The 15,010-nt window shown below is 45.0% G+C and overlaps 1 protein-coding gene and 1 non-coding gene across 41 annotated transcripts in view; one reads left to right on the plus strand and one right to left on the minus strand.

Annotated features, from left to right (window-relative positions):
- Clasp1 (cytoplasmic linker associated protein 1) overlaps positions 1 to 15,010 on the plus strand; it is a 219,805-nt gene that overhangs the window by 56,276 nt on the left and 148,519 nt on the right. The gene's annotated exons all lie outside the window — the stretch shown is intronic.
- Positions 11,836 to 11,967, minus strand: LOC115064135. The gene has a single exon (XR_003843991.1). It is a non-coding gene; the product is annotated as a small nucleolar RNA SNORA17 (small nucleolar RNA).

Consider the following 15,010-nt stretch of genomic DNA (forward strand, 5'->3'; position numbering starts at 1 on the left):
ATTATATTGGTATGAGCAGGACTGGCTGATGTGAATTGGTAAAAATGGTATGTGATGGTTTGTATATGGTTGGCCCAGGGAGTGGCACTATTAGGAGGTGTGGCTTATCATATTCATCAGACAACAACACAATCACGACACAGGCCAGTCTGATGGGACATTTTCTCAGTTGGCATGCTTTCTTCTTGAGACCCTACCTTGTGTCAAGTTGACTATATATATATATATATATATATATATATATATATATATATATCCTAAACTTTGTTAGCAGTTGAAGATTAATTAATTATTGCAAATATGACATTTAGTTTAATTGTCAACCTGACAGTGTAAAGTCACCTAGAAAGAAATTCTCAATGAGACCATCAAGCGGTCAGCTGTGAACGTACTACTTGCTTAGTACTGAAGCATGTTTGTTAAAGTTGTGTTATGACTATTAAAGAATGGCTTGTTACTTCATTTGTTTAGGATCCAATGTGTTCCTTACCTGAAAAGTAAAAATAAAAAAAAAAAGCAACAAAAAAAAAGCAACTATTCTTGTCTTCAGAACAGTAGACTATGAGAAGAGATGTGGCTTGTACACATTTCTTCATGTTAAATATTATAGCTAAGTAGTTAAAGTGTGGCAGGAACAGAGTGCCTGAGTCCAGAACCTTCTGGAATTGATTGGAATTGATGGCTCTGCAGCTGGATCTTAAAGGTAGGCAAGGTTTTGTCAGGAGAGTGTGGACATTCCAATGGCCTGAGCAAAGCCATGGCAGCTGCAGTGGGCGGGCAGGCCGTGGTCATGCAGTGAAGCTTTGGGGTGCTGCCCATCCCTGATTCTGGGGCAGGCAGAAGGCGGCTTTTGATGGCTCAGGGTAGGATGAGTACCGCATTGGGAGAGTGCTCTCACTGCACTGAGTACCGCATTGGGAGAGTGCTCTCACTGCACTGGGAGTCAGTTCTCTCCTCCACTGTGTGGGTCCAAGGGGTCAAACGTGAGTTGTCAGGCTTGATGGTAGGGCCTTTACCCATTGGCCATAGTTTTTGTTTTTCTGAGACGAAGTCCCATACCATAGCCCAGGCTGGACTGGAAATGGCTGTGTGGTCCAAACTGGTCTGGAATTTGTTCCAGTTCTTTTGCTTCAACCTATGGAATTTAGGCCAGACTGTTGTGACATTTTATTTCAGGGACTTGAGGATGTATGTGTACTGAGGTGTCCTGAAGCCAGTCCTCGTGGATGCAGAAGGATGACTTCATGGAGCAACAAAAATTTACAGTGAAAAATAATTGCGTTGTTCATGAAGTAGTGCCAAGAGTTAAAAAGTGAGAGCTCTTGTTATACACCAGCTGTGTGATTCATGACAGACCCAAGAGTCACCCAAGGCCACACCAGCGACCCCACACTTACTGCTTACCCACTCTCCTGTACACTGCAGCCTCCACTCCCCAGCTCCTGCCCTTATGCTTTAGTAGCTGGTCTTGTTAGAACTTTCTGATGACTTGGATTAAAGCAGTGAAATGTAAGAAGGGTGCTGGAGGGCCATTAATAGGATCTGCAGCTGTCAATCTCGGAGGGGAGCCTGGGCCAAAGCTCAGAGCTAGCCTCGTTCCTCCCTTATTTCCAATCTTCTCACTGCTTTTGAGCATTTTCCCCCCTCAGATTTCATTTTTTTTTTAATGCCTTCCCTGAGGGTGACTTAGGACAAATTGACTCAAACCAGAAAGGGACTTAGAAATAAGTTATGGCCTCTTGTTCCTTGCACTGTATTGCTAGTCTCAGTGTTGTACTGGGATCTAAGCTGGTCACGCCTGGTAATTCTTGTTTGAGTTACTAGTAATATCCAGAGTTGCAGCATCCTGGTGAGAAAAGCCCCGGGCTCCCAACACGGGAGAGTCAGCTGTCTCTGCAGCCTCAGTGCCTTGACAGCCTTTCTCTGCCAAGGAAAGGATGGACGCGGAGGTCACAGCAAGTGCACTGAGCAAGTGGCTTCAGGGCAGAGCTTTGCCTGGCTGTAGATATGGAGGCTGCTTATTTCACAGCTAGTTTAGAGACAGTTCATTTTGGGTTTGTTTTAAGTGAAGCCAGGTGTATCTTCCAGGGGAACGCAGGTGCCACAAAGGGTTATTTATGGCTGCCTCCTGGGGTACCAGGGCTGCCTGCAGGAATAGGAATAGGAAAAGCAGGAGTGCAGGCAGGTTGCAAGAGACTGAAGGACATGGTCACAGCAACTGCTCATCCAGGCTTTGTCTGAGAGGCAACGCTGCTTGGGAATGTGGAGCACAGTAAGACACGGTTCAGCATCAGGTTCTGCCCAGTGAGACTGTTTGTTCACTTTGCCCTTGGAGGTCTTTCTGCATACTTCTGTCCTGAATGGCAGAGTTCTCTTTTGGTCTTCATGAGTCTAGATGTGGATGATAAATTCTTTTGATGGGAGGAAACTCATGAGTATGCCTCACAGATGAGCCTGAAGTATAGAGGTGCCCACCAGCTGTTTCATGAACCACAGACCTCCTCTTATGCTGTCTTAGTCAGGGTTTCTATTCCTGCACAAACATCATGACCAAGAAGCAGTTGGGGAGGAAAGGGTTTATTCTGCTTACATTTTCCACATTGCTGTTTATCACCAAAGGAAGTCAGGACTGGAACTCAAGCAGGTCAGAAAGCAGGAGCTGATGCAGAATCCATGGAGGGATGTTCTTTACTGGCTTGCTTCCCCTGGCTTGCTCAGCCTGCTCTCTTATAGAACCCAAGACTACCAACCAGCCCAGAGATGGTCCCACCCACAAGGGGCCTCTCCCCCTTAATCACTAATTGAGAAAATACCTTACAGCTAGATCTCATGTAGGCATTTCCTCAACTAAAGCTCCTTTCTCTGTGATAACGCCAGCTGTGTCAAGTTGACACAAAACTAGCCAGTACATATGCCTTCTCTACCTGTTAGGTTGGAAGACAACTTGAAAGAGTCAGCTCTCTTTCTACTATGTGGGTCCTGGGGTTTGAACTCAGATTTTCAGGCTTGGCAGCAAGTGCCTTTACTCTCTGAGCCATCTAGCCAGCCCGTTATACAGTTTACCTACTTGTAAATTGCAACCTCTTGTGTACTTGCATTTTCTTGCTTATCCTAGTGTGCCCGTCCGACATTGGCTTACTGAAGCCTGAAGGATATTTTAGGATGTGGGGCATCAGATTCTGACTTGTGTCTTCCCTCGCTTCTCTGGAGTTGTGTGTAGGAAAGAAGTCATTTGCTGTCTAGCTACTTGTGTCCTTCCTGCTGCCCCCGTCTTCCAGGGTGTTTGCAGGGTGATCTCAAGTGTTTCTATTGCTTTAATGACTGTCAGGAAAGGTTGATAAAAATGTATTCTAGGCTTCTTGTCTTTAACCTTGTAGCTCTGGTAACAGTGTCACAGAAAGAGCTGGACTTTAGAGCCCTTCTCAGAAATGGGAGCATGTGACAAAGATGACGCTAAAACAGGAGAATGTCCAACATCCCTCTGCCTTTCAAAGTTGTGTGGCCCACAGGCTGTGGGTAGCTGTGTGTTGCTGAGGACAGCCATGAACATGGCCCAGCAGGATTTCATAAACTTATTTAAAGCATTATGAGATCTCTCTCTCTCTCTCTCTCTCTCTCTCTCTCTCTCTCTCTCTCTCTCTCTCTCTCTCTCTGTGTTTATTTCTCTCTAACATGAACTTTGTAGATGATAATATTATCTTGTGATGTCAAAAGGTTGTTATAGCCTGGCCAAAAGACCTCAGGTGCAACAATTATGGAGATCAAGCCAGTATGCAATCATAATAGGAGATTAATTGCTGGTCCTGAGCCAGGTGGATTAAGTGACAGGGTCTCAGGCAGAATGCACCATGTTTTCTAAAACCAAGCTTTAAACAGAATAGATAAATGTTATTTTTTTATTTTTTATTTTTTTTGCTTTCCATCATTGTCTTAGGCTGCATGGTTATTTCATTTGAGATACTTACATGTGAGTGTACATACCTATGTTGTGACTAAGAGTGTGGTTGGAAGTGAGGAGAGCTTTTGGGAGTCAGTTCTTTCTGTCCACCATGTGGGCCCTGGGTATTGAACTCAGGTTCTCAAAAAGGTCCCTTTTCTTGCTGAGCATCCTGTGAACTCAACTGTCCATCACTCACTCTTTGCTTATTTCTCCTAAAGACTTGTTAATACTCTATACATTTGAAATCATGACCACATGGGAGTAGCAAATAGAAAAGAAGCTAGCTCTAGACAGATTACCCCAAGAACACTGTGGGACAGTCATGTGTTAACTTATGTGATCTTGGTGATGGTTGCAGGTCAAGGAAGCCAGGTAGGAAGGGAAGGACAAGCCTTGATGTGGGAGCCTACATTACAGAAGAGCCATTGGTACTTGGTCCTGGATGGGATTGGTTGGTTAGTTGGGAGGAGGGGGCACTCATGGGGAGTGGGAAGCCAAATTTGGGAGGGACAGTGACATAGGGGACTTTGGTTTGGCCTTGGTTGAGACCACAGTGGGGTCTTAGAAAATTATGCTCAGGCTGGCTCTGTGGCTTGCAGTAAAGGTGCTTTTGCCAATCCTCATGACATGAGTTTGATTCCTAGCACTCACATGGTGGAAGGAGAGAACTGATTCCTTACAAGTTATCCTCTGACTTCACACCTGCGTGCGTGTGCCCCCTTCTAATAAATATATAAATGCAATAAAATTTTAAAAAACAAAGTTATGCTCATATATTGTAAGGTAGGGGCGAGGTGACGTTGACCTAGAGCTGATTGGTTGCCAGCAAAAGGCACCGAGGACTAGAGAGACAAGTGACTTCTTTTCAAATGCTGTAAGCATAAAACCAAACAGAAGAGAGGATTTCCTGTCCTCGGTGCCAATGGCATTGGAAGAAAAGACTTAGAAACCAACACTTGAATGAACTAGACCCCCAGGGCTAAGCACAGTATAAGTGAAATTTGCCTGCTGTATTTCTGTGCTTAGGTTGAGCCCCATAAATAATAGAAGAGTTTGAGATAGCTCCAGTGTGGAAAAGTTTCCCTATTACACTGATCTGAAAATGGTCAGGAGGGTGTTCCACTTGGGTTCTTAACAATTCTCTTCCTTCTCCCTCTCTTCTTTCACCTCCTCTTCCCTTACCACCTCCTGTTCTTCCTTGTCCTCCACCTTCTCCTCCACTCCCTTCTCCACCACCACCTCCTGCTCCTCCTCCTCATCCACCTCCTCCTATTCCTCCATTTTTAATAGAGTCAAGACTCCATTATTGTTGGAGCAACTGGTTGTGTCAAGTCATGTGTTGTTGGGGTTGTTCTTGCTGAATGGCTGGGTGGATCTCTGACCAGCAGAGTGCAGGAAAAGGTATGAATCTGGAAGGAGGAGAATTCAGACCTCCTAGGCTGTGTGCTATGCACTCAATTCCAAAATAGCTCCCTCTACCCTGGGAAGAGCTCATACCTTTCTGTTAACATTTATTGAACACATGAAGTAGTTGGGCACAGTCAGCCCTGAGCCCTCCTGCCTGCCAGGCTCCTGAGCTGAGTCTGGGTCTTTGCTTGTAAGGGGGTCCTGGTCTTAGGGTGGCCTGGTGTCTGAGCCAGAGGCTGCCGCTCTTCACTGTGGTCTGTAGTGGGACATTCAGTTTATGTGAGAGGTAAAACATTTCACTATGAAATAGACTATATTGAGGGCTGCACACATGTCTGACCTTAAGCTCTGTTCTTGAAAACTGCAGACTTCCTACTGACCTCTGGCTTTTGTGACTCTTATACCTGCAGACACTTGTAGATGGGTTAGATGGGAAGATGGTGGTTTTCCATGAGAGGGGGAGGGAGCATGTGCTCTAGACTCTCTCACTCTTGTTAGTTGTTGGGTTTGTGTTTTTGTTTTTTCTTTACACCATGCCTCTCCTTTATACACCATGTCATCGAGCTGGACGTGGTACCCGAGCCTGTAGTCTCAGTTGCTCAAGAGGCTGAGGAGACAGGCACACTCTGTGATTTAATCATTAATTATCAACCAACCAGTAATAAATAAATTCACTTGTGCTTTTCTCAGTTTAGTGCTAGCCCTACTGTCCTGTTGCCCTCGGTTTTCCTATGGCCATGGTCATATGAGATCAGGGATCTGCACTGCAATGTACAATGGAAGGGAAGGAGAGTCTGGCATAGGTTCACAGTCAGTGATTCCCCCTCCCTCCCAGACTAATGGTCCTGTGTCTTAATTCTGATTCCTGAGTAATTAAGGAAGATGGATTCTAGAGGTCAAATACAGAGACCTTTATTGTTTTTCTTCGACTTTTATTGTGAAAACATTGAAATATGCTCAAAATAGAGAGGATGTCGTAATCTGCACATAGCTACCACCTGACATGATTACAGTTTCTTGTTCTTAGAATGCTTCCTACCACAGGGCTCCACTGTTCAGGTGGACATTACCTTGGGGCTGAGAGTGGTCTCAGGTGAGGATTCCCTCTTCACCTTGCAAACAGAACCAGGCAGTCTTCCTCTCCACCCTGGTGGCAGCTCCTAGGGGAGTTGAATGTAGGCCTTTCAGATTGAAAATGTTCAGGACTTGGGAGATAGCTCAGGAGGGAGAGCATGAGGTCTGAGCTTGGTCCCTTGCACCCACATAAAAAAACTCTGGATGTAGTGTCACACACTTGTAATCTCATACTTGTGGGAGACAGATGTATGGCAGTGACTCATTGGCCAGCCAGCTTAACCTACTTGATGCACTTCCGGCTAGTGAGATTCTTTTGTCTTCAGAGAAAGGTGGCCAGCACCTGATCATGGCAATTTTTATAAAGGAAAGCCTTTTATTAGGCCTAGCTTACAGTTCAGAGGTTTAGTCTGTTGTCACCATGGTGGAAAGCATGGCAGCACACAGGCAGACATGGTGCTGGAGAAGGAGCTGAGAGTTCTACATCCAGGCAGTAGGAAGAGAGAGACATTGGGCTTGGCTTGAGCATATGAAACTTCAAATGCCCACTCCCAGTAATACACTTCTTCCAACAAGAACACACCTCCTAATAGCTCACTCCCTGTTGACCAAGTATTTAAATCTATGAACCTGTGGGGGCCATTACAATTCAAACCACCACAGTGACTAAGGAATAGTACCTGAGGGGGCTGGTGAGATGGCTCAGTGGGTAAGAGCACCCAACTGCTCTTCCAAAGGTCCGGAGTTCAAATCCTAGCAACCACATGGTGGCTCATAACCATCCGTAACAAGATCTGACTCCCTCTTCTGGAATGTCTGAAGACAGCTACAGTGTACTTACATATAATAAATAAAATAAATCTTAAAAAAAAAAAAGAAGAATACCTGAGATTTTCCTCTGACCTTCACACATTTACAGCCACACACACCAAGTCTTTTCAGGTATTAAGAATTTCCCTATGACCTTTTTCTTAATTTTGGAAAATGTGTGTGTGAATATAAGGGTGGGTATATATAGAGAGAGGCAGAGTGAGACTTCAGGTGTCTTTCTCTATCATAGTCTGCTTATGGTCTTAAATCTCAATTTATATATGCTTGTAAAAATTTTGTAGTACGGACACATATGATGTCCAAGGTGAAAAGTTGGTTTCTCTGAGTTGCACACACTGTATAGAACCAATGCATTGAAGGTTTGCTTTGAAATAGTCATTGCATCTCTAGTGTGCTGCAGCTCTCACTCAGCAACACAGGGTATTTCCATGTTAAGTATCTGTCAGTCTAAAATGTTTCTTTTAGTAGCTGCATCTTATTTTTGATAGTGAGACACTATTATTTGTTCTGTTAGACATATACATGTGTATATATATTTATTTAAATTTTTATTTTACTTTTTTTGCGTGTGTACATACACTCATGCATGCATATATGTGTGTAGTGTAGATACAAGTCTTGTGGTTAGTGGACGCATGTGGAAGCCACATTTTCCTCTTCACACTATGTGCGTCCTAGGGATGGAACTCAGGTTGCCAACTTTGGCAGCAGGCACCTTTACCCGCTGAGCTGTCGCTCTGGTGCTTGTTCTGTTATATTCTAATTAACCCTTTCCCTTAAAGTGATTAAAAGATTACTGTCTGTATTTCAAGGGCAGAGTACATTTGTCAAGACTATAATAAACAACCGTAATGGACTTAGTACAGCACTGCTAATCACCTGATAGTTTTATTGGTTGTTTCAGTGTTTTTGTTGATAAGTGTCTTCTTTTGTCTTGAATTCACTCTGGAATACCAGGTCAATAACATGATGATGATGATGGTGGTGGTGGTGGTGGTGATGGTCTTAACTGTCTTACTGAAATTCATTGTTATAAAATTTACTTTTATATAATATACAGCTCAATTTTTGCATATTCACAGATCTATGACCAACATCACTAGATTTATTTGTGTGTATGTGAGTGTGTGTGTGTGTATGTATGTATGTACATATTCATACGACACAGCCTACATATGGAGGTCATAGGACAACTTGCAGGAATCCATTCTTTGCTTCTACTATGTGAGTCCTGGGGAACTGAACATAGGTCATCAGGTGTGGCTACAAGTCCCTTTCCTTGCTGAGCCATCTACTGGGCTACCTACCATTACCTAAATTTAAAAGTCTTAGTCAGCAGCAGCCATGCCCCGACTTAACACCTGGCAGTGGCAACCATTAGCCACTTTTCCATCCCCATGTATTTTTCTGTTGCTCTCCTAGATATTTCATAATGGTCATGCAACACATGTCCTTTTGTGTCCAGCTCATTTCACTAAGAGGTACTGTTTTCATGTTATCTTACTCATATTGTGGTATAAATCCAGTATATTTAATTCTGTTATTCTCAAATACTCATTGTAGAGATATGCAGTTTTGTTTATCTGGTTATCAGTTGTTGGACATGTGGGTTGATAAGTGACTGTGTGAATAGCTGTTTGGAATATTTGTGTTTTGTGTAGATGCTTTTCCGTTCTCTTGTTTTCTTAGTAGTAGAATGTCTGGGACAGAATTTCACTCATGGTTAAGTCTGAATTATGAGACTGTGTCCTGTTATAGTCCCACCGACAATGTATGGGTTCCAGTTTTTACATGTCCTTGCCTACAGCTGTCACTGCCTCTGAGTTCTGTTAACTAGATTTCTGAAAATTAAACATTCTGCTTCTTTGTCTTGTTCCTTGTGGGTTGTGTTTCCTTCCAAGATATACCTAGCCCACCTCCACTACAGCGACCTGGTTCTAAAAGCTTTGCGTTTAGATAAGGTGTGACTTTTGAGTGCTGCCGGCTAGGTTGCTGATGCCTGCAGTTAAGTGGATTATTTTTTTTTCATAAAACCTTCTTAGGGTGCACAGGCCAAATTACAAGCTTCAGTTTATAAAGTGCGCTCTCTCTCTCTCTCTCTCTCTCTCTCTCTCTCTCTCTCTCTCTCTCTCTCTCTCTCTCTCTCTCTCTCTCTCTGTGTGTGTGTGTGTGTGTGTGTGTGATTCGCACACGTCACATGCATGCCATAGCATCTCTTCTATCTTGTTTGAGTCTCACCTGAGAACTCCAGATTGGTGCAGATTGGTTAGCTCTTCAGACGCTGGGAATTCTCCTGTCTCTGCCTCCTATCTTGCTATATGAGTCATACTGTATCTAGCTTTACATGGATTCTAGGGTCCTGAACTCTGGTCCTCATGCTTGCACAGCAAGCGTCTTACCCTCTGAGCCATCTCCCTGAACACCATAGTTATGAAACAGTGTGAGCATAACACTGAGGGAATCTCAGGAATGTGCTACCATAACGGACGCTTTTCTTCTGGTCAGAAGTGCCATCCACTTGTCGCCGTCTTTACCAGCTAGATTAGTGGGGTCACTGAACTAGCATACTGGGTTGTATATGTATTTTTAATGTCATTTTTGAAGTTACTCTATCTTGCATATATTCTCTAATTGTATTGAATATTTACATAGCAGTGAATTGTATGCTTCATGAGTACACATATTAGGAATTTTAATACAGATCTATGATCAGAAGTGTTAGAGGCTGCTGATTTAAGTTGTCAACCACATTAAGACATGAGTAGAACTCACATCTTAGGTCTATCATGAACTCTCAGGGCCAGCTTTGACAGTTGAGTGTAAACTGCAGAGTGGGATGCACAGGAGAGCTCCAGCCACAGTACCCATAGAGCCCTGAGACCACCTGTGGTTACTAGTCAGGGCACCAAGGGCATCTCGGTCAGGCACTCCTCCATACCTGTGCCACTCCCTTCAGCATGCATAATAATAAATGTGGAGGAAGGGGCCCTAAGAGGAGCTGGAAGGAGAACGGGGAAGGGCAGAAGGGATCTCTCTCTCTCTCTCTCTCTCTCTCTCTCTCTCTCTCTCTCTCTCTTTCTCTCTCTCTCTCTCTCTCTGTGTGTGTGTGTGTGTATTTACTTACTTTACTTACTTTATTTATTTTTTACTGGTTCTTTGTGAATTTCACATCTTGAACTCCAATTCCACACATCTCCCCATCCCCTCATATCCACCCTCCACTCTTGCAACCTCTTCCCCAACAGAGAAAAAAAAAAAATCGTGGAAGCATTTAGTGTGTCACCACAGTATACCCTTTTGTCTACATGTCTTCAGCAATGGTTCATTGGTATGGTAGAGGCCTCAGGCTTCTGCTTCTCTATACTGGAACCTTACCAGAACTCCTCTTGGATATTCTTTTGTTGCCCTGTGTCATGGAGATCCTGCAGCTTTGAACTGTAGGACTGTCTCCTTCATGAACTCCAGCAGTTTATGTATTGGATAGATGTGGGATGGGCCAATTCAAAACCATGGATCAGGGCCTGAGCAATATCTGAGTTGGTTACTCCACTGGTTCTCTTGCTGTCATGTCCCCAGGGCCACCTCCTGCCATAGGTGGAAGGGGAGAGAGGAGGGGTCATCTCTCTGGACCATGCCTTCAGGACTGGCTCACCTGTGTGCACCCCCTTTCCAGAGGCAGCTTTACTGTGTGGCTCAGTTGAGGTGCCAGGAGTTCGAAGCTAATGAGGGGCAGGTCCACCTATAGGAGACAAGTGGCAGGGCCAGGTCTCGCATGCTCATATCCCCAGGGTCTGACTCACCCACAACTTCTGCAGTGTGCATCAGCTTTCCTGAATACTGCAGCTGGCAATCCTGCTGTCAAGGCCCCGGGGCCTGCTCTCCCATGATGCCCCAGTAAAGGGTAGGGCCAGTTCTGTACAACTCTTAGACATCAGACTGTCCCCAGGTGGCGACCTAGGCTAGGGATGTCTGCCTGGCCTTTGGTGGCAACAGAGCCTGCTGCTGCGGGGCCACAGACCCAGACATGGCCCCATGTGGCAGCACAGGCCAGGACCCCACCATGGTCCCAGGTGGGATCACCAGCAATTCACACCAGGCTGTTCCTCATTCCTAGCTACCCTGGTGTCAACAATTCTGCCTCTATTCATTGTTCCCACATCCTTTTCATTCTCTTTCTTTTCCATTTCCCCACCACTTACTTGCTCATATTAGTGGCACCAGGGGTCTCTGAGTATCTGGGGTTGTTTCAGGGGTGGTCTCCGGAGTGCTGTGCCCTGCATGTTTATTATGGCAGGGGTCATCTTGGTCATGGTCTGACCCCCCCACCCCCAGGCTCATGTGGCACCCAGCTGGTGGTCTTCCCAGTCTAGCTCCCTGTCCAGGCCTCATGATGCCAGTTTGGTGCTCATCTTGGGCTTGCTCTTTGACCCAAGTGGCCCCACATGAGAGTTGTCTGTCTTGGGCTCAGGACCTTCAGTCCTTGAAGGGGTTCTTCTAGTCTCTGGCTTGCTCTTGGTCCTGGGAGCCATTGGGGCCTACGTGGCACCAGACTGGTGGTTATCTCAGGCTAGCTTTTTTCAAGGAATGTTAAGCTACTAATCATTCACATATTCAAAGGTCAGAACACTGAACATAGACATAGCCTATCTCTTTTCTGCCACCTACTAATGTACTTGTGACACAGCAGCCACACCTACAATGCTTCTAGGGCCTGTGATGTAATTATATTTTAATGAAGAAAGAAGTATGAACAGGGGTATGTAAGTCAGAAAGTGCTCATCCATATTTCACTTGACTTTGACTCCAAGGGAACAAGGAAAGTCATTCACTTATTCAACAGCGTTCTAGACGGTGAGTAACTAGGTAAAAATTTCTGTCGGCATGGAGTTTGTGTTCTGTTTGGGAGAAAGAATCCGTTTGCAAGCCACCTGAATACTATTCGCAGAATTTTGGAAACTTGAGTTTGACTATCAAGAGAGCAGTGCACAGGGGAGACTTTTGAACCATGTGAGTGGGTGTGGAAGGGTGTGGCTAGACCCTCTGAGCTGAAGCTCCTCACTGCCTCTTGGGACTTGGTCTGTACAGAGGCATTTCCCTTCTCCCACAGCTCCAGTTCCTGACCCATTAGGCCTACTGCCTTCCTCAGCAGCCAGAGTCCTCCCATGGTCTTGTCACCAGAAAGGTCAGAGAATTCCTTTAAGCCTAGTATTAGCTTTTGCCTTAAAAAACAGTTTTATTGAGATACTCAAAAATGTACCCACATGTACAGTTCAATTGTTTTTTTTGTTTTTTTTTTTTTTGTTTTTCTTTTTTAAAGATTTGTATAACTATCATCACAGCCCAACTTTAGGACATTCTCCATTACCCCCATAAGATCCCTCATGCCTGTTTGTGGTCATTCCTCACTCTGAACCTCAGCCTTAGGAAGGTGCTTGTGTCTTTTCTGTGAGCTTGCCTCCCCTGGGCGTTTCTTGTGAGCAGATTTGTCCATTATGCAGTATTTGGTGTCTTGTTTTTTTACTGAACCTTCTATTTCCTAAGTGCATCTGAGGTGAAGTGTGCCACTACTTTCTCCTTTGTTGTTAAACAGCATTTCATTGAATGGATATAACAAGTTTCATTTGATCACTGTCTTAGTCAGGGTTTCTATTCCTGCACAAACATCATGACCAAGAAGCAAGTTGGGGAGGAAAGGGTTTATTCGGCTTACATTTCCATACTGCTGTTGATCACCAAAGGATGCAGGACTGGAACTCAAGCAGGTCAGAAAGCAGGAGCTGATGCAGAAGCCATGGAGGGATGTTACTTACTGGCTTGCCTCCCCTGGCTTGCTCAGTCCACTCTCTTATAGAACCCAAGACTACCAGCCCAGAGATGGCACCACCCACAAGGGCCCTCCCCCCTTGATCACTAATTGAGAAAATGCCTTACAGCTGGATCTCTTGGAGGCGTTTCCCCAACAGAAGCGCCTTTCTCTGTGATAACTCCAGCTCTGTCAAGTTGACACACACTATCCAGTACAGTCACTTTCCTTCTGTCAGCTTCCTAGAGTAGATGACCTCTTCCCTCCCTCACGGTGTGAATGACTGTAGCTCTTAAGCACTGCCCAGGTTTTGTGGCTGCCCTGTGCTCCTCTATAGCCCTAGCCCCTATATGTAGCCAGTGATTACTGTATTAGACTAGATCACCACAAAATATTCATTACTGATACTGCCCCATCTCTCCTTGCTCATTTAAGTTTGTAGTCAGCTGTGCTGCAGTATAGCCAGAGTCTTGGGTGGCTTTTGAAAGTTACTCTTACCGATATGACAACTTGTGGTTCCCATTCACACTATCTATATTTCTCTCCATACGTGTACATGGATGCATGTATATGTATGTGTGCCTATGAGCGCGAGCACAGACACATGGCAGCTAGGTAGGTATCAAGCTTGGGTACCATCCCTCAGAAGCTATCCCTCTTGTCTGCCTTGCTGCCCCCACCCCCCTTTTTGAGACAGGGTCTCTCACTGATGCCTGCCTTTCACCAACGAAGCTGGCTGCCTGGCCAGGGTGCCCCAGCCATCTGCCTGTTTCTGTCTCCCCAGCACTGGAGATACAAGCCTGTGCCACCAAACCCTAGCCAGTGGGTGCTGATGAACACAGGAAGACCGACTTGTGTGGCAAGCACTAGAGCTATTGCCCTAGCCCCTCCCTGTGTGCAGCCAGTGTATGAGACTATTTACTGCATTAGACTAGATCACCACAGAGTACTCCTGATTGTTATTAATACACTGTACTAGGCAGGCCTGACACTGATGTCACCGGACCTCTGTCTAGCTTTTGTGGCTAGTATTGCCTCCTGTGAAAGGAAGTAGGTTGATGGTGCAGTACCCTAAGTCTCTTTCTAGTAGTTACAGCTCCGTGTGGGGGCAGCACCTGGCAGTAAGCTGTCCCATGACTGTCTCCAGGTGGTCTTCTGGACAAGGGCGTCCAGAGGTTCCCTAGGTGGCTGCTCTGAAGTCAGCTCTGTGAGGCCACCCCTCCCATTTTTCCTCTTGGCTTCTGCCTTGGGTTCTTAGCCTTGGCATTGGAAATGAGCATATTTAAAGTGCTAATTATTTTCTCTTTTAGCTGATATAAGGCTACAGCTGAACAATGGAAGCAATGACTAAGCATTGTGTAGAGATCAGCAGAATGTACCCCGATTCTCAAGGACAGCCACTGTATTCTGTGACAGTATCAGTGTGGAATGAAGTTTCTTTAGCCCTGCAGATGTCCTGATAAGCATCGGTGCTAAGAAATAGCAGCACACACGTGGACACGTCTGTCCACCTGCTGGTATGGGTGTGGAAACCTGACTCAGCAATCTTGAAAGCAAGCTACAATAGGATGCCAGGCAGCCACTGGAAATGGACTGTAGATCTCCTGCCTGGGGAAGACTATCATAGCACTCTAGTGAAAACTGCATGTGTGGGCATGCAGATGTGCTAACAGGGTGGCTAACAGAATTATCAGTTGTCGTTGGACAGCTTGGTTTTAGGCAATCTCACTTTTCTCTTTGCATTTCATGTCTTTGTTTCTTCCTTATTTTATTCATCTGAGTGGTGTGTGTGTGTGTGTGTGTGTGTGTGTGTGTGTGTGCAGGCACATATACATGCATGCACATACTCAAATTAATGTGGAGGCTATAAGTTATTTTCCACATTTTTTATTCTTTTCTCTTTCTTTCTTTCTTTCTTTCTTTCTTTCTTTCTTTCTTTCTTTCTTTCTTTCTTT

Source organism: Mus pahari, chromosome 5, assembly GCF_900095145.1.
Source record: "Mus pahari chromosome 5, PAHARI_EIJ_v1.1, whole genome shotgun sequence".
In the NCBI taxonomy this organism is placed as follows: Eukaryota; Metazoa; Chordata; class Mammalia; order Rodentia; family Muridae; genus Mus; species Mus pahari.